General features: G+C 42.5%; 1 protein-coding gene across 4 annotated transcripts in view; it reads right to left on the bottom strand.

Moving 5' to 3' along the window:
* The window catches only part of LOC134357131 (MICOS complex subunit mic25-like), an 814,525-nt gene that overhangs the window by 380,246 nt on the left and 410,907 nt on the right, over positions 1–23,372 (bottom strand). The gene's annotated exons all lie outside the window — the stretch shown is intronic.

The following is a 23,372-nucleotide window of genomic DNA, read 5'->3' on the forward strand; positions in this document are numbered from 1 at the left end:
TTAGTATAAGGACAGTTTGGACAGACTTGGGTTGTTTTCTCTGGAGCACCGGAGGGTGAGGGACTTTAAGATGGGAGGGGAAAGTGAGAGAGATATTTTACCCTGAAGAGGATAGGTGCCTGGAATGTGCTGCCAGAGAGGTGATAGAGATGTTTAAGTGGCATTTAGACAGACTGTAAACCGGCAGGAAATGGATGGATATGGACCACGTGCAGGCAGATAGTATTAGTTTAGACCAGCTTCATGATTGGCACAGACACCGTGGGCCAAAGGGCCTGTTCCTGTGCTATACTATGCATTACAAGAGTGCTATGGGATTTATTTTGCCCAGCAGACAGAGATTTTATTTATTTTTATTTTTATTTAGAGATAAAGTGCAGAACAGGCCCTTCCGGCCCAATGAGCGCATGGCACGTCAAGCCACCTATTTAACCCGTAGTCTAATCACAGGAAAATTTACAATTATCAATTAACCTACTAGCCGGTACGTCTTTGGAATGTGGGAGGGGAGGAAGCCAAAGCAGCTGCGGAAAACCAATACATTCATGGGGAGGGATGTTCAAACTCTTTACAGATGGCGTTAGAACTGAACTCTGAAATCTGATGATCCGAGCTGTAATAACTTTGCATCAAGCACTATGCTACCATGACACCCAACTTATTTCACAGTTCATCTGATAATCAGAACTTCTCATCTTTACACGAGAAGGTGTAAGACATTCCTTCCCTCCACTAGCCTTGCTCAAGGTGTAGCACCTGCTTAGCATCCTCCCCACCCCCACGACCCCAGTAAGGGTCACGTGAAGCCATGGGAGTGGGTGGTGGATGGTCGCATGAGCAGCTGGTGCGTATCACAAGTCCTGGTTATGTGACCACTGACACCAGGCAGACAATCTCTGAAGAGTATTGACAATGGCTGGGGTCACCCATCTTGTAAAGACACTTGCCAGAAGAAGGCAATAGCAAACCGCTTCTGTAGCAAAGTTTGCCAAGAACAATCACGGTCATGTAAAGATCATGATCACCCAAGTCATATGACACAGCACATAATGAACGAATGATAGGCAGAGTAAATGCAAGCAGGCTTCTTCCACTGAGGCTGGATGAGATTAAAACCAGAGCTCACAGGTTAAGGGTGAAAGGTGAAATGTTTAAGGAGGGAGGCTGAGGGGGAACTTCTTCACTCCTGTTGGTGAGTGTGCGGAACGAGTTGCCAATGGTAGTAGTGGATGCAAATTTGATTTCAATATTTAAGAGAAATTTGAATGTACATGAATGGGAGGGGTATGGTGTAGGTTGATGAGACTAGGCAGAATAATAGTTTAGCATGGACTAAATGGGCCAAAGGGTCTGCTTCTGTACTTTGACATTCCATGATTCTATGACTCTAAGACCAGAGAAACTTCCACTGGGGCACAACACTGATGACAGGAAGGAATACCTGGGGGAAGCAACACACACAAACTGCTGGAGGAACTCAGCAAGCCAGGCGGCACCTATGGAAAGGAATAAAGAGACGACATTTTGGTAGTCCTGATGAAGGGCCTAGGCCCGAAACCACAAATGTTTATTCTTCTCCATCAATACTGCTTGACCTGCTGAATTTCCCCAGCATTTTGTATGCGTTGCTCTGGATTATCAGCATCTGCAAAATCTTTTGTAAGTATCTGGGGGTCATTTTTGACAAAGAAGCTTCAACACAACTAAAATAACATCAGTGGTTCTTTTACAAAGCACCACCGCTGTTTCCCGTTTTTTTTTTAAACTGATTATGAGGCCTTCGATAAATCATAACCTGATCCTTAGTGAATAGCACAGAACTCTCACGCTTCTTAGAGGTTTCCTCTGTCAGATGATGAAGTACCATCTTCTAAACTGGGATAAGCGCTTCATCACCTAAAGAAAGAAACCCCCAGAGGTTCGAAAGCATGGAGCACACTTTTAAAAAAGGGAAAATTAGACATGAAGCTATCGGTTAACATAATTTGAGGTTACTTAGGTAATACTATTTAAATTGCTGAAGTGCGTTGTTTATTTAGAGCCTGATAATACTGGTTTGAAAGGTTTTGCTGTCAAGAAGCGATCTTTACTAAGATAAATGTCAGGGATGATCGTGACACAGATATTATACACAGCGGAAGTCATTCTGTCATAGTTTTAATTGCTGCCGTGAAGGTGATTTTGTCTAACTGAAAGGAGGTGGTGATACACCACAGGACAAGTAGAAGGGAGGTGTCCATAGACAGTCCAAGTGAGTGACGGAAAATGCTGTTTGATTATTCTGTAACAATAGCTGCATAATGCAAATTGTAACAAATGGCAGTGCAGCACACACAAAACGCTGGAGGGACTCAGCAGGTCAGGCAGCATCCACAGTCGCTGTTCAGGGACGAGACCCTTAATCAGGACTGGAAAGGAAGGGGCAAGATCTCAGAGTAAGGAGGTTGGGGCAGGGGGTAGAGGAAGGAGTACAAGTAGAAGGTGACAGGTGAAGCCAGGTGGTTGGGGAAGGGAATGGTGAAGTTAGAAGCTGGGAAGTAACAGGTGGAAGAGGTGAAGGGCTGGAGAAGAAGGAATCTGATAGGAGAGAAGATAATGGGAGAAAAGGAAAGCTGAGGAACACCAGGGGAGAAGAGGCAGGAGAGGAGCAAGTAAGGAGGCCACAGTGGGGAATTGAGGAATTGGAACGGGGGAGAGGGAAAATTTAGTTGCAGAGATTAATGTTCATGCCACCAGGTTGGGGACAGTGCAGCACTACTCTTCTCTTTCTAAGTGTTCAGAAAGTACTACAAGCGAGTCCCCTCTTCACCTTACCTCACTTCATCCCCTTATCTCAAAGATCGGAGGTGCAAGGGGACTTACAACTCCTTGTGCAGGACTCCTTAAAGGTTAACCAGCAGGTTGAGACAGTATTATGAAAGACAAATACAATGTTAGCATTCATTTTGAGAGGACTAGAATATAAAGGCAAGGATATAATGCTGAGGCTTTATAAGACATTCGTCAGAGCACACTGGGAGTATTGTGAGCTATTTTGAGAAAAACATGCTGACATTGGAGATAGTCCTAAGGAGGTTCATGAGAATGATCCAGGAAATGAAAGGGTTAACTATGAATTGCATTTGATGGCCTGGAATTTAGAAGCATGAGGGGTATCTCAAATTCAAAGTCCAACCTATTATCAAAGAACATATCTTACTGAATTCAACCAAATGTTGATCGGCCTAAATAGAGTGGATGTGGAGAGGATGTTTCCAAAAGTGGGAGAGTCCAGGACAAGAGGGTTCAGCATCAGAATAGAAGGACATCCCTTTAGAACAGAAATGAGAAGGAATTTCTTCAGTCAGAGGGTGGTGAATCTGTAGAATTCATTGCTACAGATGACTGTGGAGGCCAAGTCATTGAAAGCAGAGGTAAGGGCATCAAAGCTTATTGGGAGAAGACAGGAAAATAGAGTAGAGAGGGATAATATATCAGCCATAATAGAATGGAGTAAACTTGATGGGGCAAATAGCATAATTCTGCTCCTAAGTCTTTTGGTCTTCTGGTCTTACCCACTCCAGACTCTGGCTAGCTTAGACACTTTGGACATGGAATGTCCTCCTGTGCTATCACTTGTTGCACACTTTGTAAAGTTCTCCCTTAAACAACACACAATTCCTCACGAGGAAGACATGCCAGCGGTTCTACTTCATTTGGAGTTTGAAGAGATTTTTTACATCACTAAGGACTCTAGCAAATTTCTACAGATTGACTATGGAGAGCATTCTGACTGGTTGCATCCCAGACTGGTATGGAGGCTCCAATGCACAGGATCACAGGAGACTGCAGACAGCTCCACCATGGGCAAGACCCTCCCTGCCATCGAGGACACCTTCAAGAGCTGATGTCTCAAGAAGGCGGCATCCATCATGCTGCCTGGTTTAGAGGGCATGAGAGGCTGGACAAACTGGGTTGCTTACCTTGGAGAGGTGGAGGTTGATAGGAGATCTGAATGAGGTTTATAAGAATATGAGAGGCATAGATAGAGTAGACAGGGAGTATCTTTTTCCCAGGGTTAAAATGCCTAATACCAGAAGGCATGTACTGAAGGTGAGAAGGAGTAGGTTTGAAGGGGATGTTGGTGGGGGGGGTAAGCTTTTAACTCAAGAGTGTTAGATGCATGGAATATGCTGCCTGATATGGTGATAAAGGCAAACGCATCAGACGCTTTAACAGACATTTTGATGAGCACATGAAGATGAGGAAGATAGAAGGATACGGACATTGTGTAGGCACTTTTCTAATTACTCCAGTGTTTTGCTTTTCCATAACTTACTCTCGGCCTGTTATGTCACTGGCATTTAGGGCAGCAATGTAGGTCCTCCATCTCTGTCTGCATAGAAGGGTTCTTCATTGCTGTTTCCATTAACGATTGATTTTTGACCAGTCAGTTGTTAACCCTGAGCTGAACCCCTGAAACAGGAGAACTAGTGGGACTATTCTTAGTCTGACCTCTACCCTTTGAACAGGCTTGGCATGGGTGACCTCACCAAGAGCCAAAGCATAAAGCCCTGACTCCAGCTCTCTGTGTCATTGAGGAACACAAGCCTCCAAACCCTACATCAAGATTGTGGCCTTCTTGGAGGTTTTGCTTTTCCCTAACATCTCTTTATTCTCTTACATCAGTCCTGCCTCCCACCTTTACCATGAGCATCCTTTTTGTTTTATTCCCCTCCGCCCTGCATCTTAAAATTTGTTTTCTCTCCAGTCTTTTCTAGCCATCAAGGACATATATACAGAAGGTTGTCAGAAAAGGGCCAGTAACATCATGAAGTATCCCATTCACCCTGCACATGGACTGTTTGTCCCACTTCCATCAGGGAGGAGGTTACGTAGCATCCACACCAGGAGCACCAGGCTCAAAAACAGTTACTTTCTCCAAGTAGCAAGGCTGATCAATACTTCCACCCATTAACTCCACCAGTACTTTATCAATTCCTGTCAGAGTCATGTTATATATCGACAACCTAGAGCTTAGTGTCACTTTATGGACATACAAGCAATCTATGTATACAGGCTATCTTATGTATTAATATTTATTGTGTTCTATATCTTTCATGTTTATTTCTGTGCTGCATTGGATCCAGAGTAACAATTATTTTGTTCTCCTTTACATTTGTGTACTGGAAATAACATTAAACAATCTTGAATCTTCAATCTTAAAAAAGAAACTATGCTTCTCTCCACAGGCGCCCGCCTGACTTACTGAGTATTCGAGTATTTCCAGCCTCTGTTATGTTTATTGTTACCTTTCTCTCTTCATTTATGGAATTTTTTTGAAGATGTGGCTCTTTGAGCAAGCTTCTGGTGACTGTCTTAATGACACATGGGTTCGGTGTCAAATCTTCTTTGATTGTAAGGTAAAGAACACAGAACTGAGCAGCAGAGTACAGGCCCTCTGGCCCACAGAGTTTTGCCAACATTTTAGCCTACTCCAAGATCAATCTAACCCTTCACTCCCACATAGCTTTCCAGTTTCCATCATCTATCTAAGAGAACCTTTGAAGTCCATAATGTATCGGCCTCTACCACCACCCCTGGAAGCATGTGCCACAAACTCCCATTCTACCTCTGATATCCCCCCCCCTTACTTTTCTATAATCACTTTAAAATTATGCTCTTTCATATCAGCCATTCCCACCTTGTAAAGCCACTCTATCTATGCTTCTAATCATCTTGTACACCTATATCGAGTCACCTCTCATTCTTCTTCACGTCAAAAAGGAAAGCCCTAGCTCGCTCACCCTATCCTTTTATGGTATGTTCCTTAATTCAGGTATCATCCCGGCAAATCTCCTCTGCACCTTCCTAAACGAAGCAACCAGAAATAAACACAATATTGCAAGTGTGGTCTAACCAAAGTTTTATAGAGCTGCAAACATTACCTCATGTCTCCTAAACTCATTTCACTAATGAAAGACAACATACCACAGGCCTTCTAAACCACCCTATCAACTTGCATGGCAACTTTGAAGGAACCTACAGATGTGGACCAAGATCCCCCTGTTCCTCAACACTGCTAAGAATCCTGCCATTAACCCTGTACTCTGCCTTCATGTTCAACCTTCCAAAGTGAATCACTTCACACTTTTCCAGATTGAATTCAATCTGCCATTTCTCCACCCATCTCTGCGTCCTATCAATGTCCTATTGTAACCTATGACAACATGATGCTCCCTCAAATAAGAGCCCATGGTATTACAGGAAAGGTATTAGCATAGATGGAAGATTGGCTAACTAGCAGAAGGCAACAAGTGGGAATAAAGGGGGCCTTTTCTGGTTGGCTGCCATTGACTAGTGATGTGCTGCAGAGGTCAGTGTTTGAACTGCTTCTTTTCACATTGTATGTCAATTATTTGGATAAAGGAATTGATGACATTGTGGCCAAGTTTGCAGATGACATGAAGATAGAAGGCAGGAAGTTTTGAAGAAGCTGGGTGTCTGCAAAAGAATTTAGACAGATTGGGGGAATGGGCAAAGAAATGGCTGATGAAATATAATGTAGGGAAGTGCATGGTCATGCACTTTGGCAAGAGGAATAAAGGCACGGACTATTTTCTAAATGGGGAGAAAATTCTAAAAATTAGAAGTGCAGAAAAATTTGGGAGTCCTCGTGCAGGGTAACTTGTAGGTTGCGTCGGTGGTAAGGAAGGCAAATGCAACATTAGCATTCATTTTGAGAGGGCTAGAATACAAAAGCAAGGATGTAATGCTGAGGTTTTATAAGGCATTGGTCAGACAACATTTGGAATATTGTGAGCAACTTTGAGCCACTTATCTAAGAAGAGATGTGCTGGCGTTGGAGAGGGTCCAGAGGAGGTTCACAAGAGTGATCCCAGGAATGAAAGGGTTAATGTTGGAGGAGTGTTTGACGGCCCTGGGCCCATTTTCTCAGTGATGTTTAGAAGAATGAGGGCGATCCTCAATGAAAGCTATTGAGCATTGAAAGATCTGGATAAAGTGTGTGTGGAAAGGATGTTTCCAATAGTGGGGGAGTCTAGGACCGGAGGGCACAGCCTCAGAATTGAGAAACGTCCATTTAGAACAAAGATGTGGAAAATCTTTTTTAGCTGGAGGGTAATGAATCTATGGAATTCATTGCCAAAGATGGCTGTGCAGGCCAATTCATTGGATATATTTAAGGCTCTTTTTTTAATCAGGATGTCAAAGGTTATGGAGGGAAGGGAGGAGAATTGGGTTGAGAGGGATGATGAATCAGCCATGAAGATGTAGCAGAGCAGATTCGATGGGCTGAATGACCAAATTCTACTCCAATGTCTTATGGTCTTACATCACCTCGGGGCAAATGAGCAAACTAGCAAAAGCAAGAATGAAGCAAGAGGGTGTGAAAGAACTGAAACACCTTTAATATATTCTTTAGGATATCTGATAATTCCGATAATACCTTAAACCTAATAAAGTACTTTGGAGATAAAGTCACCACTGCATTGTTTTTACTAGATTAAAGAAACACAATACAAATGCAGTATGTCATTCAACTAGACACTGGTCGTGTGACATTACTTGCTCAATGTCAGCAGAATGTAAGAACTTTAAAAAAGCTAATCCAATATTCACCGATCATTGTTTTATAATGATTCATAAGGAATTGTCAGCTTATTTTCTATCTCCTTCATTGAACCCAGATCCAGTCACCACTTCATTCTAAGAACTTTATTTCTTCCTACAATCTACAAGCTTTCAAAGCCAAATTTATTTCCTCTTCTATTTTGGTCCCAGTATATCCTAAGGTTATAGGGTCATAGAGCATGACAGCACAGAAATAGTCCCTTTGAGCTCAAAAGTTCAAAGTTCGAAGTACTTTTATTATCAAAGTATGTATAAATTATATAACCTTCAGGTTCGTCTGCTTACAGGTAGCCACAAAACAAGAAATCTGAAACAACCCAATTTAAAAAAAGACTAACACCCAATGTGTAGATGAGGGGAAAAAAAACACAAATCATGCAAGCATTAAAAGAAAGCGAAAGCATTCAGAATCAAATTGAGTCTATACACCTGAATCCGAGATCAGCAGAAGTCAGTCTCAATTCAACACACAGCAGGACAAATCATCATGAAGCTCGCAGACACAGAGCCTGGAGCAAAGGGAGCAGTCTCACAACCTCGGCACCGTGTAGAGAGGAGTAAATGTCATGGAAGAGTAAGCAAAGTCAGCCCAACCCTCACCTCCAGTCCTGACAACTTGCCTTTTCAGTCTATCTGGGCTGGCATTTAAATTGTTCAAACACTGGGTTATCCCCTGCATCAATACGCTCGGAGCCTGCAACCCGCCACCATGTTCCGGCCCGTATTTGATTTTTCCAAATTGGCTCAACACTTAGATTGATCCAACCTCACTCCCGGTTTAGGTGGACAGGCTCCAAAACTCATCCACTCAGACTCCTCCCCGATTTGCTCACTCCAACTCCATCTCTGACTCCGACTCCATCTCGAACATGCCTTGACCTCACTTCACTGTTACCTAACTTCAGTAGAGCCATCTTTAACTGGAGCTCGGCCCATCTAGTCTGTGCCAAACTGTCATTCTGACTAGTCCCATTGACCCACACCTAGATCATACATCCATATACTTACCCAAACTTCTATTAAATGTTGAAATCAAACCCACATCCACCACTTACACTGGCTGCTCGTTCCACACTCGCATCACCCTTTGAGTGAACCCCTCAAGTTCCCCTTAATATTTCACCTGACGAAGGGTCTTGGCCCAAAACATCGACTGTTTATTTCTCTCCATTGATGCTGCCTGAACTCCAGCATTTTGTGTGTATTATTCTTTAATCTTATTGGTATCTTCCTTGTAGGCAAGTGACCAGAGCAATGCACATAGCATAACTCCAAATTTGGCGTCACATCTCATATAAGTTATATATTCTGCAGATGCTGGAAATCCAGGGCAACACACACAAAATGCAGGAGGAACTCAGTAGGTCAGGCAGCATCTATGGAAATGAATAAACAATCAACTTTTCAGGCCAAGACACTTCATCAGAACTGGAAAGGAAGGGAGAAAATGTGAGAATAAGAAGGTGAGGGGAGGGGAAGGAGACGAGCTGGAAAGTGATAGGTGAAGCCCAGTGGGAGGGAAAGGTAGAGGCTGGAGAGGAAAGAATCTGATAGGAGAGGAGAGTGGAATATAGGAGAAAGGGGAGGAGGAGGTGACTCAGGGGGAAGTGATAGGCAGATGAGAAAAGGTAAGAGCCCAGAGTAGGGAATAGAAGAGGGGAGGGGAAGGGAATAATTTTTTTTACCAGAAGCAGAAATCAATATTCATCCCATCAGGTCGGAGGCTACCCGGATGGAATATAAGCTGTTGCTTTGATTCCTCATCGTGGCGTGAGCAAAGGCTATAAATGGACATGTTGGAACAGGAATGGGAATCAGTATTAAAGTGTTTGGTTACCGGAGAATTTTGCGTTAGGCAAATGGAGCAGAGGTGCTCGACAAAGCAGTCCCCCAATTCATGATGGTATCTCAACAATTGTATAAGTTGCATTGATTGTTAACACAAAACAACACATTTCACTGTATATTTCAATGTACAAGTGATAAATAAATAAATCTGAATCTGAATTCCCTTCCACATGTTTCATCTATTCAATAATTGGTGAGAGGCAGCAGGGTTCCTTATGCTTATTGAACTAGCAGGCAGAAATCAGGACTGATGATCCAGTTATCACCAATGCAAGTAGAGAATTTAAATACTTTTTAAATCTGAAGTAAGATGCTAGCATCAGTAATAATAACTGTTTTATGACCCCTTCCCTAATTTCCTTAGGGAAGAAAATTGCCTGGCCTGTTTGTGACATTAATGTGCTCGAAGCCTAATTCAGTGTGGTTCATTCTAATCAAAATGGCTGACTATGTCATTTACTTTAAGAGCAGTTCAGGACAGGCAATAAATGTTGGTTGTGCAAGAAACGCCCATAATCTGCAAATGAATACACTGGACAACATTTTTTTTCAAAAGTGTTGCTTCCTCAGTACTTTTTTTTCTTCTTGAAGCTGAACACAAATATAATTTCAGATTACTTGTATTACATAGGGTTTAGGAGAAACAAGAAATTAACTTTAATTGAATAAAATGTGCTTAATTGCATAACAGTGCTAATGCTTTGCAATAGTTCAACTAAGCCAAAAATGTTTTGCTGATGATTTTTGTTTTCACTCCGTGTCTGAGACTCCTTGCTTAAGTGTCCAACAAACCAACACTGATGGATTCCATTTGTCCTGATACTGTTTCTCCATGACCGCAATGTCCTGGTGAAACTTTTCACCGTGCTCGTCACTGACAGCACCAAGAATTGCAGGGAAGATATTTAAATGGCAATGCAGAAAATAAATCTTTAGAGACATGGTTTTCATGGTTTTCTACGCATGAATCTGTTGTAGTTGCCAAAACAATTTTCAACACATCCTTGAATGTCTTCCATGTGATATATTCCAGTCCCACTAAAAGTTCTTTGAATTGCCCGTTATTGATGACCTGTTTGACTTGTGGATCACCAGAAATGTCTTCCTTAATCTTGGCATCAGTTACTCTGACTTGAATGATGAAATGAAGTATCAAATATAGGCATTTTTTGTAAAAATGGTACATGATAGGGAAATTACATTGTGATTTCCATGATCAGCAGCCCAGAATCTATAAGACAACATCCAAAAGTATTTAGGAAGAAGATCTTTGTTGTCCAGTGATATTAAACAGAAATATGGGTAGCTTCCTGTACTTCGTGTACTAAATTGGACTTCTCAGTATGAATCAATTCAATACCTAATCTATAGCTCATTAATGGAAACAAAAAAAAAGACTGAAGATGCTGGAATCTAGAGCAACAAACAATCTTCTGAAAACTGGAACAACCAACAGTCTTTGTATTGGCACTGGTTATGGTGTATTATTGTCAAATGTACCAAGATACCGTGAAAAACTTGTCATGCATACTGTTCATACAGATCAATTCATTACAACAGTACATTGAGGTAGAACAAGGTAAAACAATAACAACGCAGAATAAAGTGTAACAGTTACGGAAAAAGTGCAGTGCAGGAAAGCAATGAAGTGCAAGATAATAATGAGGTAGATTGTTTGGCCAAGTGTCCATCTTATCATACAAGAGTTTAATTTAAGAATGGGATAGAAGCTGTCCTTGAGCCTGGTCGTACGTACTTTCAGTCTTTTGTATCTTCTGCGTAATGGGATAGGAGAGAAGAGAGAATGTCCAGGATGGATGGAATCATTTATTGTGGCCCAGAGTTGGTCGCGGTTAACCATGGATGTTGCACCTTGGCTATCTACGTTGTCGGTGCTGTTCGGTGGCTGATGAAACCTATGCACAAGTGGCAGTCTCTGTTGCAAAAGTCACATCTATAAATGGTTTCCACTCTGCTGGAGATGCAGCGTCCTTTTCTATTTGCCCATTTGTCTTCTGCCATGTTCAGGAATTATTCCTCAGCTACCTGAAGATGTTATTTCATGGTGCTTCTCCATCTGGTGCAGTCGGCTGCAAGTTCTTCACAGGACTCAATGTTGATCTCCAGCGCCTTCATGTCCCACTTGCAGACATCCTTGTAGCGCAGTTGCGAGTAGCCAGCAGTTCTCTTGCCTGAAATGAGGTCACCATAGAGGACGTCCTTTGGGATGCGGCCACCCTGCATGCAGTAGACATGGCACTGCCAACATAGCTTACACTACCTGAGCAGGGTACAGCTACTCTAGGGTGGCTAGCACAAGAGAGAACCTCAGCACTGGGTACTCTGTCTCTCAAGGAGACGCCCAAGGTGCAACGAAGGCATCTTAGATGGAAGTTGTTGAACCTTCTCCCCTGCCTAGCGTATGTTGTCCATGTCTGGCTGCCATACAGTAGTGTGCTGGTGAGACAAACATTGTACACTGCCATGTTTGTGTATTGACTGAGAGTTTGGAGTTCTCGCGAACTCATGTGGTGAGGCAGGCAAGAGTTGTCACAGCCTTCCTGATGGGCTTGTCGATTTCGGCATGCAAAGAGAGGTTGTCACTGATGATGGACCCTCGGTATGTGAACTGATGAACAGTATCTAGTTGGTAGTTATCAATGGTGGTGCCTTCACATCTCATCCCGAGACGTTTGTCTTTCTCAGGCTGATAGTCAGACCAAGTTCCTTGCAGGCCTGGGGGAAGTGATATATGCTCTGGAGGTGCTGCAGAGTATGGTTTGCGACTGTTGCATCATCAACAAACAGTATGTCTCTGATCATAGCCTTGCGCACTTTGCTTTTGGATCTTAGGTGGGTGAAGTTTTAATTATGCTGACTACTTTATGAGGCAGTGAGAAGCATAGACAGAGTCCATAGAGGTGAGACTGGTTTCTGTGATGTGCTGAGCTGCAGTTTCTTGGGGTTACAGGCAGAGCAATTGCTGTACCAATCTGTTATGCATCCAAACAGAATGCTTTCTATCTTTGTTTTGTGTGTGCCGTGTCGTATGACATGGGAGATCATCATCTTTCCATTATCATGATTGTTCTTGGTAAATTTTTCTACAGAATTGGTTTGCCATTGCCTTCTTCTGGGCAGTGTCTTTATAAGACGGGTGACCCCAGCCATTATCAATACTCTTCAGATATTGTCTGTCTGGTGTCAGTGGTCACATAACCAGGACTTGTGATGTGCATCAGCTGCTCATACGACCACCACCCACTACCTGCTCCCATGGCTTCATGTGACCCTGATCAACGGAGGGGGGTGCGTGGGGGCAACTGTAAAAGATTTTGGGGACAAGCTGAATGTCTTTAACCTCCAGTGGAAGTAGAGGCATTGATGAGCTTTTTTTCACCATGAGTGACATCAACGTGGTTAGGCTGAGCAATCTGCAGGAACCTGGAGCAACAAACAATCTGACTGCAGGGCAAAATGTCGACCGTTTATTCCCCTCTATAGGTGCTACCTGATCAGCTGAGTTCCTCCAGTTTTTTGAGCCAGTTGCCCAAGATTTCGAGCATCTGCAGAATCCCTCGTGTCAATGTGCAACTTGACATTGATATTGAGCATGGAATATACATCAGATATGAAAATCTCATTTCCCCTTAGCTGCAGTATTTACATTTCATTGCAACATGTGATCTGAGTTCGAAGCCTGAACTGACAGCTGATTTTGAAAGTACATATGAAAGCAAAAGTTCAAATAGGTCAGTGGAAAAATAATAAAATATCAGCATATACTCATAGTGTATTGCGGTTTGGGAAATACCATGTGATATTAAGCATTTAAAGAACTGTTGAGAAAAAACAGGAAAAATATGTCATGGTATCTTTAGCAGTTTTGCTTCTCCTTAATATCAACAGGAACCTATATTTAATCACATCATCACAGAGAAGATACTTGATTATGCAAAATACCATGGATACTGGGAATACAGTCATGGAGTCATAGAGATGACAGCACAGAAATGGGCCCTTCAGCCCATCTAGACCATGCCAAAGCCATTTAAACTGCCTATAAAATCCAGAAATACAGTAAAGTCAATATCAAAGTAAATTTATTATCAAGATTTGCATGTCACCAGATATTACCTTGAGATTCATTTTCTTGCAGGTATTTACAGGAAAATAAAAAAAATACAAAAGAAATTATGAAAAACTATACATGAAAAAGACTGACAAACAAGACCTGTGTAAATAATAAAAATAAATAATACTGAGAACATGAGTTGCAGAATCCTTGAAAGTGAGTCTGCAGGATGTGGAATCAGTTCAGAGTTGAGGTGAGTGAAGTTATCCACACTGGTCCAGGAAGCTGATAGTTGTAGGGGGGCCTAAGGTTCTTGTAGTAGCAAGAAGAGAACTTGGCCTGGATGGTCAGGGTCTTTGGTAGATTGTTCCACACCTCCACTACCCCCTGACTGAATAAGTTCTCCCTCAGGTTCCCCCTTGGGCAACATTCATAGAAAAACAAAAGTTCAGGTCAATAAACTTGCATCCTAAACACAAGAGATGATGCAAATGCTGGAGATCTTGAGCATCACACATAAAATGCTGTAGGAGCTTAGCAGGTCAGGCAGCAGCTTTGGAGTAAAAACAGTTAACTTTCTCGTCCAAAACTCTTCACCTGGACTTGAAAGGAAGAAGGCATAAGCTAGAATAAGGCTGAGAAAGGGGAAGGAGCACAAGCTGGCAGGTGATTGGTAAGGCCAGGTAAGGGGGAAAGTGGATGGGTGAGGGAGGGGGTTGTAGTAAAAAGCTGAGAGGAGATAGGTGGAAGAGATACAGGGCTGAAGAAAGCATCTGATAGGAGAGAACAGTGGACCATGGAAGAAATGGATTTTTATTTATTAATTTATTCAGATACAGCATGGACTAGGCTATTCTGGCCCTTTAAGCTGTGTCACCTAGCAAACCCTGATCTATCCCTAACCTTACCATGGGACCATTTACAATTATCAATTAACCTTCCAACCAGTATGTCTTTGGACTGTGGGAGGAAACCAGGACACCTAGGGGAAACCCACGCGGTCATGGGGACACCTCACAGGCAGCGGCAAGAATTGAATACAGGTCACCAGTACTGTGAAGCGGTGTGCTAAACACTACGCTACCCTGCCACCCATAGAGGAGGGGAAAGATAAGACTGAGTTACACTGAAACATTGCAATACAGAGAGAAGTGCGTCATTTGTGTCAAATCGTATCAGCGAGGATTGTACTGGGGCAGCCCGCATGTGTTGTCACGTTTCTGCTCCAGGGGTGATGGGCTGCTGTGAAGAGAAGGGGTAAGGGGATAACTAGCATGCCTACTGTCCACTCCTATTAGATTCCTTCTTCTTCAGCCTACCTCTTCCAACCATCACCTCCCAGCTTCTTACTTCAAACACCCTCCCAGCAACGCACTCAGGCCATTTATTAATATAAGAAGCAAAGTGATATTGAGGTTAGGTTGCTGGAAGAAGACATAGCTTTTCTGGAGAGCACTCTGGAAGAAAAACCTTGCTGCTAGTGTAGCGATTAGTGTAACGCTTTACAGTGCCAGCAATCAGGAGATTGACGTTTAAAGCCTGCTGCTTTAAACTCTGGGGAGTTTGTTCGTTCTCCCTGTGACCACGTGAATTTCCTTCAGGTGCTCTGCTTTCCTCTCACATTCCAACAGGATGTACGGTAAACACAAAATACTCTGCAGGTGCTGGGGACAAAGCAACAAGCACAACACGCTGGAGGAACTCAGCAGGTCGGGCAGAATCCGTGGAAAGGAACAGAAAAGGTTGACTGTTCGCTTCCACGGATGCTGCCCAACCTGCTGAGTCCCTCCAGCATGTTGAACAGGACATATGGGTCACCCCAACACTGAACTGTTCCCACAACCTCTGGATTGACTTTCAAGGACTCTTCATCTCAAGTTCTCAGTATTTATTGTTGATTTATGTATTACCGTGTTTTCTTTCCTTTTGTATTTGCACAGTCTTTTGTCCTTTCTGCCCAAGTTGGTGCGGTCTTTGATCGATTCTGTAGAAACATAGAAACATGGAAAAAAGGTGCAGGAGTAGGCCATTCGGCCCTTCGAGCCTGCACCGCCATTCAGTATGATCATGGCTGACCATCCAACTCAGAACCCTGTACCAGCCTTCCTTCCATACCCCCTGATCCCTTTAGCCACAAGGGCCATATCTAACTCCCTCTTAAATATAGCCAACGAACTGGCCTCAACTGTTTCCTGTGGCAGAGAATTCCACAGATTCACCAGTCTCTGTGTGAAGAAGTTTTTCCTAATCTCGGTCCTAAAAGGCTTCCCCTTTATCCTCAAACTGTGACCCCTCGTTCTGGATTTCCCCAACATCGGGAACAATCTTCCTGCATCTAGCCTGTTCAATCCCTTTAGGATTTTATACATTTCAATAAGATCCCCCCTATATGGTTATTAATCTATCAAGGATTTATTAAGTATACCCACAAGAAAATGAATCTCAGGGTTGCATATCATGACACATATGTACCCCCACCACCCAGAATATGCTCTCTTTTTTGCTGCTTTCATCAAGAAGAAAGTACAGGAACCTCAGGACTCACACCACCAGGTTCAGGAACAGTTATTACCCGTCAAGTAACAGGCTCATGAATCAAAGGGGATCAATTCACTCAACTTCACTTGCTCCATCACTGAAATGTTCCCACAATGTATGGGCTCACTTTCAAGGGTTCGTCATCTCATGTTCTTGATATTTATTGCTTAGTTATTATTATTTGTTATCTTTGTACTTACTGTGAATGCCGACAAGAAAATTTATCTCAGGGTTGTATATGCTGACATATACAGTATGTCCTTTGATAATAAATTTACTTTGAACTTTAAAGTTTGGGGAATGCTAGGGGTTGGTGCTGGAAGCATGGTGACACTTGCAGGCTGCTCGCAGCATATCGTAATTGATGAAACAAATGAGGTATTTCACCGTGTTCGATGTACATGTGACAAATAAACTAGCCCAGTACAGAGCGGTCAATCGAAGCTATGAACTCAGATCTCAATATGTCACTGCTTCTGAATTAAGTCCTACTTGCCTCGTTGCTTCCAATGTGATATAAGCATTTATCGTCCTTCCACTTTGAGAAAAATCCCCCTAATATCTGTTCAGAATTTAATTTTCACCAACTTAATTGATATCTTTTCATCATACTGATATAGCTTTTTGGTAATATTCTGGATTTAACTTATCTGGACTACTTAATATTTCATACACAATTTTTTCTCTTAAGTACTTTCCCAGCAGAACTGAAAGCCCTCTAATCTTTCCTCATAGATTAGGCCCTTTACATCAGATTATTACTCGTGTCTTTATACCTTTCCAAGGAAGACACTTTACATTTTGTAATATGGCGACTAAGACTGATTTAGTACATGATAAAGGTCAGAACCAGCACAGGAAGCTCAAGCTGCTTCATTCTGGCTATGTTTCCCTCTGATTATTTTAGCAATGAAATAAGGATCTACCATGTCAATGGTAAGACTAGTATAAAAACATAGAACACAAGTCATTACAGCACTGTACAGGCCCTTCAGGGGCCATCATATCAAGCTGACCTTTTAACCTACTCCAAGATTAATCTAACCCTCCCCTCCCGCATAGCCCTCCATTTTTCTTTCTTCCATGGGTCTATTTTTATTTATTGCACAGAATAGGCCCTTCCGGCCCTTCGAGCCATGCTGCTTAGCAATCATTCGATTTAATCCTAGCCTAATCACAGGGCATTAGTAGTCCAACTACTAACTAGTAGTCCAACTAGTACATCTTTGGACTGTGGGAGGGTTCTGGAGTGCCCGGAGGAAACTCATGTGATCACGAGGAAAATAGACAAACTCTTTACAGGCAGTGTCGGGAGTAGAACCCAAGTCGCTTGAACTGTAAAGCACTGTGCTAACCCCACCCCTAAGAGTCTCTTAAATTTTCCTAAGGGCCTCTACCACCACCGGCACAGTGTTCCATGCACCCACCACTCTCTGTGTGAAAAATACCTACCTACGACATCCCCCTATATTTCCCTCCATTCAAATGAAAATTATGCCCCCTCATATTAGCCATTTCTGCCCTGAGGAAAAGGTACTGGCTGTTCACTTGATCCATGCCTTATACACCTCTATCAAGTCACCTCTTATTCTCCTTCGCTACAAAGTGAAAATACCAAGTTTGCTTAACCTTTTGAATTCTTTCTTGAATTCTAAACCTTTCATTGTTCTTGGAATCAGGAAGGCTGAGGGGAAATCGCAATGATGTATTTTAATAGAGAAAATTAAAAACTGCTTCCATTGGTAGAGGGCATTGATTTCTGAGAACTGGCATAAGGCAAGGCGATCGAACATTCAATATAGGTGGTTTAGTTACGTAGCGATTAGGGCAACCTCTTTACAGCCAGCAACTCCTGATCGGGATTCGATTCTCTCCGCAGTCTTTAAGGAGTTTGTACAGTCTACCCGTAACCTTGTAGTTTCCAAAGACATATGGGTTAAGGTTAGTGAGTTGTGGACATGCTGTGTTGGCACTGAAATAGTGTTAACACTTGCTGGTTACTCACAACATAATTCTTACTAATTTGATTTGATGCAAACGACACATTTCACTGTATGTTTCGACATACGTTCAGTGTCACAGAACTCTACAGCACAGAAACAGGCCCTTCAGCCTATCTAGTCTGTGCTGAACCATTAATCTGCCTAATTCTATCAACCTGCACCTGGACCATAACCATCCATACCTCTTCCATCCATGTACCTATCCAAGTTTCTCTTAAATGTTGAAATAGAACCCACATTCACCACTTCAACTGGCAGCTAGTTTCACACTCTCACCCTCTGAGTTCCCCTTAAGAAGGTTCCCCTTAAACATTTCACCCTTAACCTATGACCTCAAGTTGTAGTCTCACCCAACCTCAGTGGCAGTCTTGCTGAAGGATCTCAGCCTGAAACGTCAACCGTACTCTTTTTCATAGATGCTGCCTGGCCTGCTGAGTTCCTCCAGCCTTTTTGTGTGTGTTGCTCGGATTTCCAGCATCTGCTGATCTTCTCTTGTTTCTCAATGGAAAAAGCCTGCTTGCATTTATCCCATCTATACCCCTCAGAAATTTGTATACCTCCATCAAATCTCCCCTCAATCTTCTACACTCCAGGGAATAAAGTCCTAACCTGTTCAACCTTTCCCTATAACTCATGTCCTCAGGTCCCAACAACATCCTTGTAAATTTTCCCTGCACTCTTTCAATCTTATTTACATCTTTCCTGTAGGTAGGTGACCGAAATTGCACAATACTCCAAATTAGGCCTCACCAATGTCTTATACAATTTCAACATAACACCCCATCTCCTGTACTCAATACATTGATATATGAAGCAAATGTGCCAAAAGCTTTCTGTGATGCCACTTTCAAGGAATTAAAGACTTGTATTCCCAGATCCCTCTGTTCTACCGCTCTCCTCAGTGGCCTACTGCTCCACAGTACACTGGCTGGTCTACCGAAGAGCAAAATCTTGCATTTGTCCACATTAAATTCCATCTGCTATTTTACAGCCCATTTTTTCTGCTGGTCCAGATCCCACTGCAAGCCATGATAGCCTTTCTCACTGTCCACTAGACCCCCAATTTTGATTGTTATTGAAGAATTTGTTATTTCTCCACAACACATTTCAAAATAGACCTGATAAGTGCCTGAAGCGGAAACATTTGGAATGTTGTGAGGGTGCAGAGCACAGGTGGAACTACTGGATAGCTCTTTCAAAGACACAATGAGCTAGCTCACTTTCAGTGCCCTATCATTCTAATTCTATGGAAATACCTTTACAACCCATCACCTGTGTTTCCAATCCAATCTGTTCTAATTTTGGTGGCATCACTAAACTTGACAGGCATACAATAGGTTTCATTATCCAAGTTATGTATGTAGATCAGGAGCAGAGATTGTCCCAGGTATTAATGCTTACAGAATTTTAATAATACCAGTATTCTCAATAAACACCAGAGATTCTGCAAATGCTGGAAATCCAGAGCAACACACACAAAATTGGTTAATGTATGAGGAATATTTGATGGCTCTGGGCCTGTACCTATTGAATACTGAATGCCCAGATAGAGTGGACACTGAGAGGATCTTTGCAATAGTGATGGAGAATGTTTCCTATAGAACCAGAGGCACAGCTTCAGAATACAAGGATGTCCCTTTAGAACAGAAGTGAGGACGAATTTCTTTAGCCAGAGCGTAATGAATCTGTGGAATTCATTGCCACAGACAGGTGTGGAGGCAAAATTATTGGGTATGTTTAAAGCGGAGGTTGACAGGTTCTTAATTAGTAAGGGCATTAAAGGCAGAAGAATGGAGTTGAGAGGGATACGAAATCAGCCATGTTGGAACGGTGGAGTATACTCGATGGGCTGAATGGCCTAATTTGCTCCTATGTCTGATGGTCTAAAATACCAGAGGAACTACGGTGAGGAATAACAGTCAACAATTTGGACTGAGGCACTTCATCGGGACCATCAATAATTGTTCCAACGAATGTGCTGGTTATCCAGTCAGAGATCATACCACTGGGGTCTAAACAAGGTGGTGGCACAATGTGCACACAAATGATTTATCAGCCTCATGGCTTGCTGGGTACATTGCTCAATAAATGCCCAGGAGTGGTATAATGCTGTTTAAATCAAAACGGCTCAGGTTTCAGTTCTAGTTTGGTTCAGGTTAGATAAGCCTGAGCCAGCACTGTAACAGAGGCATGGTGAGCTACAATAACCTTGAGCTAAGGTGTGGATGTAAAGAAAGCACCTGCCAATGTTTCTGTCCCAGATTCAGTACTCTGCAATACACTGAATGTGTATGCGGTCTCTGGTAATCAGAAGCCTCTGTGGATAACTTCACTTACTTCAACTCTGAACTGATTCCACAAGAACTCATATTCTCAATGTTATATGTTTATGTATATATTATATAATATAAAATATGTAATAGATTATATATTATATCATGCTATATATATGTTGTGTTGTATATTAATATAATACACAAATACATATAAATATATAGCAACACACATCAAAGTTGCTGGTGAACGCAGCAGGCCAAGCAGCATCTGTAGGAGGAGGTACAGTCGACATTTCAGGCCGAGACCCTTCGTCCTGACGAAGGGTCTCAGCCTGAAATGTCGACTGCACTTCTTCCTAGAGATGCTGCCTGGCCTGCTGCGTTCACCAGCAACTTTGATGTGTAACACAAGAGGGCACAGTTTTAAGGTGCTTGGAAGCAGGTACAGAGGAGATGTCGGGGTAAGTTTTTTACGCAGAGAGTGGTGAGTGCGTGGAGTGGGCTGTCGGTGACAGTGGTGGAGGTGGATACAATAGGGTCTTTTAAGAGACTCTTGGATAGGTACATGGACCTTAGAAAAATAGAGTGCTATGGGGAACCCTAGGTAATTTCTAAAGTAAGTACATGTTCAGCACAATATTGTGGGCCGAAGGGCCTGTATTGTGCTCTCGGTTTTCTATGTTTCTACAACGAGAATGAAGAATTGCTTTCAAGCAGCATCAAGGGTTCAAGAAACAGCCCAAGCCAGAAAGTGTACTTTCCATGATACACCTACAGTCTGACTTTTCTGAAGGGTTAATCTTGTCTGTAATGATGCTTGTCAATTGCCAAAAGTATAGATCTTGGTTTTCCCACCATTTTAATGTGGTTTTGTGCATTTGGTTGAGACCAAAGCTCTTCAATGATCTCACCGCGGAAATGGGTTGCTGTGGCTGATCTCAGCTTCCCATTCCCTCCACCACTTCCTCCTCTCCCACTAAAGTTAGATCACTGGTGAGCTGCTCCACCTAGTGTCAGCTTGTTTGTAAGAGAGGGAACTATTGGAACTGGGTGACTTTGTTTCAGTCATTTCCCCATTTACCCTACATGATTTTCCATTCATCTTCTTACATTAGGTATTGAATGGCCCCGCCACAGTTTTCACTGTTGTGGTAACAGTAAGGGCGATGCTTCACAGTGCCAGGGTTCAATTCCTGCCACTGTCTGTAAGGAGTTTGCACGTTCTCCCCATGAATATATGGGTTTCTTCCAGGTGTTCCTGGTTCGTCCCACACATTCCGAGTACAAATAGTGGTGGCCACTCCGGAAGCATGATGACACTTGCGAGCTGCACCCAGGAATTCTGCAGACTGTATTGGTTGATGAGCCAAACAAGACATTTCACTGAATGCTTCAATGTGTCGATGTACATGTGACAAGTACTGCTAGTCTTGTGCCAGTTGATCGCACTTGTGAATTCCTGTGTGTTAGGCATGAAACAGCACTTTCTTGGGCGGCTTTGGAAAGAAATAAAGTCACATTGACTTAGATTTTGCTGGGTGACTGACTTGCCATTCAATTGGCCCACTTCACCAATGGAAAGGCTAAATGTTGCTTGATTTTTAACGAGATTATTCAGAAATAACTTCAGGTGGTCCTCAGCCCAAAACATGTAGGCTCTTGTCGTCCCAAGCTTACTCTCACACTGTGCACAGGACAATGCTGGAAATGAGTTCTGATGGTTCCTTAATTGAATCTATTTTTGACAAGTAAATTAAGAATAGTTGTCAGGTCTTGTGAGGTATTACAAATCTTACAAATTGTATCGTTCTTCACGGGCGATTTTCATTTCTCCCTGACCAAGGGAATCCCCAGAGAGACGAGGAACAAATGACTATGGAGGACACCACAACTTAATTCCAGCGCTATTACGGTAGGTATACAGTAATGAGCTCAAGCCGCTTTGGACTGAGAAGCTTTTATGTTTTACTAAAGGTTTGAAGACGATTGAATCTGATACCAGCTTTGGCAACAGCACAGGTTTCAGAAATTAGCAGGAAATTTGTGCATTCATCGTACAGCACATTGCTGAGTTTTGAAAAAGACGTGCACATTAACAATTGATAGCCACATTCATTACTGCATGGAGTATTAGTGAACAGCAACTGCATTGATGGAGGAGTGGTCATCATATCGAATTATAGCCTCATAACATCTTTATTAGCATTCCCCAGTCAGCTGAAATTCTGCCTTCTTTTAAGTTTGGTTTATTTGAATGAAGGGCATACAGGCATGCAGCCAAACCTTTGGCATTGCTCACAACCAGGTTATGATGAGGCATAAGACATAGGAACAGAACAAGGCCATTCAGCCTATCAGATTCACATTGCCATTCCATTATGGCTGATTTAATAACCCTCTCAACCACATTCTTCTGCCTTCTCCCCATAACCTTTAATACTCTTACTAATCATGAACCTATCAGCCCTTGTTCCAATGATTTGGAAACAGATTCACCACCCTCTAGCTAAAGAAATTCCTCTTTATGTCTGATCTAAAGGGATGCCCTTGCATTCTGAGGCTGTGCTTTCTGTTCCTAGATTCCCCCACTATAGGAAACATTCTCTCCACATCCACTCTATCTAGGCCTTTCAATATTTGATAGGTTTCAATCAGATCCCCTCTCATTCTTTTAAACTCCAGCAAGTACAGGCCCTGAGCCATCAAACACTCCTCATATGATATAGTTTTCATTCCCAGAATCATTTTTGAGAACCTCTTCCAGACCAACACCAGCACATCCTTTTTCAGATAAGAGACCCAAAACTGCTATGTGAGAATAACACCCCTGCCAACTACATTTAGTAAATGCACTAACAAATGTGAGCCATGCAGTATGTGGAAGAGAGCGACACAAGCGACCACAGATGCTGGAATCTGGAGTAAGAAAGCAATCTGCTAGAGGAACTCAGAGAGTGCAGAAGGAATTTTTTTTTTATATAGACTGCCCAATAGTAACAG

This window comes from Mobula hypostoma, chromosome 15 (assembly GCF_963921235.1).
Source record: "Mobula hypostoma chromosome 15, sMobHyp1.1, whole genome shotgun sequence".
In the NCBI taxonomy this organism is placed as follows: Eukaryota; Metazoa; Chordata; class Chondrichthyes; order Myliobatiformes; family Myliobatidae; genus Mobula; species Mobula hypostoma.